The following is a 5,405-nucleotide window of genomic DNA, read 5'->3' on the forward strand; positions in this document are numbered from 1 at the left end:
ATCGGTGCAGTTATAGTTGAAAACACGATTTGGCCTGTTATAGCGCCACAATGAGGCTGATTTTTTTAAAAAAAGGCTTTTCTTCCTCGGCCTAGTGGGAATGTGTGTGCAAAACTTCACGGAAATTGCATGCTGTGTTCATGATTTGAGGCATTTTATTCAAAACGGAGCACTCCTGCAAACTTTGGAAGCCAATCTTAGCCAATCAGGATGGAATATGAAAAATCTGAAAGAACCGTTTGGTTTAATGACTATAGAGATACTGTGTACCGATTTGCGTGACGTTTGGACAAAATCTGTAGGAGTAACAGTTCATATTGTCAATTTTATTTTTGCAAAAGGCGGCCTCCTGGTGGCGCCATAACAGGCCCATGTGAAAGATTTGGGGCAGAGGTTCTGCTCTGGCATCCAGGGAGTGTGTGTGCACAGTTTCACTGCGATCAAGCCAACGGTGCCGGAGATTAGCTGTTCACAGACGGACACACGTACGGACGGACGGACGGTCAGATGGACGGACGGACGGACGGACGGACAGGGTGCAAAACATAGTCTCGGCCACGCCTTCGGCCTGGCGGAGACGATAAGTAGACATGACAACACTGACACGCACACGCACACGCACACACAGGATGATGTTCTGTAAGCAACTTCTTGCTTTCATTTCGTAATGCAAAGCCCTGTTTTCTTAAAATGTTTTAGTAAGTTTAAGTTTGTCATTTAGCATAATTATGATATGTCACGACTACCAAGTCCCTCATTTAAGAGGCATCAATACTAATTCACATATTACATTTTGGAATATTGTGTGTCAGCCAAACATGTACATACGTGGTAGCTAGAGAAGGTCTCTTTGATAACAATAAATTGTTATAAATAAAGTCAGTGATTCTCAAAGTGGAGTCCAGGGACACCAGACTTATTTCATAATAGCAGATCCACACGGGATATTGGAAAGAAACTGGGCCTCTTCCTTACTTCCTTCACAGGGTGTTACCAATGATACTAATGAAGGCTCTGTTCCATTCTGGTTGTTACAATGATACTAATGAAGGCTCTGTTCCATTCTGGTTGTTACAATGATACTAATGAAGGCTCTGTTCCATTCTGGTTGTTACAATGATACTAATGAAGGCTCTGTTCCATTCTGGTCAAACAGAGTCAGGTTGTTGACACTGGAAACACTCTGCTACACCAGTGGGTCTCAAAGTGTGGTCCAGGGACCCTCATGGTTCCTTGAGGGGGTTCCAAAGGGACCCTTGCGGGTGTGTAACTCTGAGAGTGTACAAATGGAACTCTTACGGGTCCATTTGTACACTCTCAGAGTTGGGGTCCTTGAACTTAAAAGGTTTGATAACCAATGTGCTACTAAATTGTGAAAAAGGTTGACAGAAAGTGTGTCAACTCATGCATTGAAACACATAATAATAATGATAATAATAATAATAATAATAATAATAATAATAATGATAATAATAATAACATCCACTTCTGCCAGGTTTTGAGCGACACAGTGAATTAAATGATTAACGTTCTAGTAAAGATGTAAACAAAGCAGTAATGATAGCTTTTATATCACCATGACGTCACTGATTCACATACAGTACAGCTCTTAATATTAATTCATGTTCTATGTTCTTCTACACTTACAACATGTATGGTTAGGGTTAGGGTTAGTGTAATGTGTCCTTTGGAATTCTCTCTGTCAAGTTTATAATGTCACTTTGTACTTTTGCTGGTAACTAACTAACTAACTAACTAACTAACTAACTAACTAACTACCTAACTACCTAACTACCTAACTACCTAACTACCTACCTACCTACCTACCTACCTACCTACCTAGCTAATCACAGACAAAATTATGTCCCTTCATTTTAAAGCTCAATTTAAAATATATAAGCAAAAATATAGGCTTTACCGCCACCTTGTGGTGATAAAGGCAAATTGTAGAATAGATCAAACATTCTTCATGTTAGCAGTGTAACACGTGACTGGATGCTTTAAAGCAATAATAAGCTTTAACTATGAATCCTACTGGCGTTTCTAATGAGAGACAATAACTTTTGTAAATGTTGATAGTTTTATAATGTTCCTAAACATCAGATGAAACGCAGAAACTCAACGTGTGTCGTTTAGCGCTGAAGTCACCCAATTCTGGTTGGGATTTCCGGTGTGTTACATTGAAATCGGTGATCTATCGATTTCTGTGACGTTCAGGAAGTAACCCAATTCTTGTTGAGATTTCTGGTGTGTTACATCGAAATCGGTGGTCTATCGAATTCTGTGACTGCTAGCCTGCTAGCTAGCTTTTCAATTAAATAGTGTAAAAGGTCTTGCACTTGTTGTAACACTGTTCTAACTAACTAACTAACTAACTAACATAAACACAACATTCATCTAAAACATTAAACTAAAACAGTGATAAATAAATGTAACAATGTGTTCATGTTTACAACACTTTACGACATCATCTGGTTTTATTCAATTATCTTTGTCGCCCTCATGAAAACATCTACAATCTCATGGTGAGCTTGTAGATTTTAATAACTTATATATTATAGAAATAAGCGCCATATTGATGTTGTGTCATCAGGTTATTAATTATTATGAACTGAGTGAACAGTGGATTTATTGAAGATTTATACTTGTATTTATCCATGTATATATATTGTCCACATGAGGGCGACAAAGACCAGATGAGCGGAGTCAGATTTAAACATGAACACACAGGTCTAAATCAGTGGTTCTCAACCTGTGGGTCGGGACCCCCCTACATGATTTTAGTTTTTAATTGGAAGGGGGGGGGGGGTCCCAGATCACAGTGAAGTGACAATTTAAGGACTTTTAAGACCTTTTTAATACCTTCTAAATAGAATGACAGCATTTTAATTCATGTTTTCATATGGGGAGATAACTCCATGGAGGTAAGAAAGAGGCAAAAGTTGTGAAAATAGCAGATCTACAAGCTCACAGCTTGTAGATCTGCTATTTTCACATTATTTATCTTTGTAGCTGAGTCAAACAAAATGTAATAATTCAACTCTTACATTCCAAAAGTGCTTATCAGGGTGGGGGGTCCCCAGTTCAAATATGATTATTTCAGGGGGTCCCCAGTTCAAATATGATTATTTTGGGGGGTCCCCAGTTCAAATATGATTATTTTGGGCGGTCCCCAGTTCAAATATGATTATTTCAGGGGGTCCCCAGTTCAAATATGATTATTTTGGGGGGTCTTCAGTTCAAATATGATTATTTTGGGGGGTCCCCAGTTCAAATATGATTATTTTGGGGGGTCCCCAGTTCAAATATGATTATTTTGAGGGGTCCCCAGTTCAGTTTTATTGGTGTTTGGCAGTGGTGTAAAGTAAATAAGTACATTTACTCAAGTACTGTACTTAAGTACACTTTTGAGGATTTTTTACTTTACTGGACTATTTCCCATTTTCAATACTTTTACTTCTACTCCACTACATCTCAGAGGCAAATATTGTACTTTTATTCCACTACAATTATTTGAAAACTTAAGTTAATTGTTACGTTGCAGATGTAAATTGATATTATAAAACATACATTAACAACTTTAGCCCTATTTTATACATAGGATATATGAAAATAGCCGATCTACAAGCTCACAACGCGTCGCATCGCAATACTTTAAGTACATTTTGATACCAATACTTTTGTACTTTTACTCAAGTAAGTTTTGAATTCCGGACTTTTACTTGTTGTAACAGAGCATTTCTACATTGCAGTATTGATACTTTTACTTAAAGGAGAATTTTGGACTAAAGTTTTCTTACCTTTTCTATGACGTTATGATATCTTAGGATGAATGGTACAGTAGAAAATTTTCATAACTCCACCCCTGAGCCGCCACAGCTTAAAAGGTGCGCGGATAGGCCTTAGGTTAGATCACATATTTTAATAGCTTTTTTTGTAATTTTTTTTGATGAGATCTGACGTTCATAGTGACAGAACACTGTCCCAAAAAAAAAAAAAAAAAAAACAGAAGTCTCGCTAGACGAGATTGAAATCTCGAGATTTCAATCTCGTCTAGCGAGACTTCTGTTTTTTTTTTTTTTTTTTTTTTTTGGTTGTATAGTGTTCAGTCACTATGAACGTCAGATCTCATCAAAAAAAAATACAAAAAAAGCTATTAAAATATGTGATCTAACCTAAGGCCTATCCGCGCACCTTTTAAGCTGTGGCGGCTCAGGGGTGGAGTTATGAAAATTTTCTACTGTACCATTCATCCTAAGATATCATAACGTCATAGAAAAGGTAAGAAAACTTTAGTCCAAAATTCCCCTTTAAGTAAAAAAAAAAAAAAAAAAATCCACCACTGGTTATTTTATTGAAATAAAAACAAGCACAAGCACCAACTAGCAGACAGTAAATCCGAAACACCAACCCAACCCAAGCCCCCAGAACCGGCCGCAGAGGATTAATGAAGCCATGGAAACCTGGTGGCCAAATCTAGTATTGCATGACTTCTGCATTTATTATTCTACTGCGCATGCTTCATGCGCTGGTGAGCAACTTTCATTGAAACGAGTAGGTGGGGGCGGGGCCGTTCGTTCTCTAGATATATTATGCAGTATCTGAGTGAGAGTTTTACTTACCAAAAACTGGTTGCCAACCGCCGTAAAATAATAAGAAGAAGAAGAAGAAGAAGAGAGTTTTATTTCCTCACAGAGAGAGGTGGGTGTCTTACTTACTTTGCTGTGTCTTGTGTGAATACAATCAGATTAGAAATGGATAATTACTCATATTGTATAATTGTGTTACCCTCAGATTAATGTGTTATTTAATGCACCGTTACTGTGTAAACTTTATTATGTTGGTTCTTATGAAGTAACTTTTTAACGGCTGAATGACTGGTTGTTCATCGACGCTCCGAGCCCTGAAACATGACTGTCATACCATGACACATGGTATACATGGTTTTCGACTTTTTTACATTTACAACTCTCACATAAACGTTCATATTTCAAATATAAAGTGCTTACCCAAGTGCCACGGATGTAACAAGTTGAGCCGGTACACGATAAGCACCCGTATCTCGCGTATTGTTCAATAAAAAGCATTTTAATCCGATCGGCGGCCATTATCAAAACATGTTTTGGCAATGTATCAGAGTGCAATACACCTCCCAATCGCATACATGAAAGCATCGGAGAAAATTCGGGGAAAATGGCCGGCAATCGGATTAAAAAGCTTTTTATTGAACAATACGGAATAAACAGGTACTAAGACTTTTTGCGGCTCAACTTGTTACATCCGTGACATGGGGGTCAGCACTTTATATTGTAAATGTGAACGTTTATGTAGATGTAGGGGTTGTAAATGTAAAGCATTCTTAAACCAGGAACAAGTGGTTCCATGACGCTTGTGACAGACGTGCG

At 37.9% G+C, this 5,405-nt stretch overlaps 1 protein-coding gene across 1 annotated transcript in view; it reads left to right on the top strand.

The window, feature by feature from the left end:
- Positions 1 to 4,622: 4,622 nt before the first annotated feature.
- The window catches only part of LOC308084100 (GTPase IMAP family member 8-like), a 32,473-nt gene continuing 31,690 nt past the window's right edge, over positions 4,623 to 5,405 (top strand). The window contains exon 1 of the mRNA XM_080426599.1: positions 4,623 to 4,701. The gene's annotated coding sequence lies outside the window, so the exon portion shown is untranslated. The remainder of the gene's footprint in view (positions 4,702 to 5,405) is intronic.

Source organism: Gymnoscopelus braueri (genome assembly GCF_963280865.1).
Source record: "Gymnoscopelus braueri genome assembly, chromosome: 4".
Lineage (NCBI taxonomy): Eukaryota > Metazoa > Chordata > Actinopteri > Myctophiformes > Myctophidae > Gymnoscopelus > Gymnoscopelus braueri.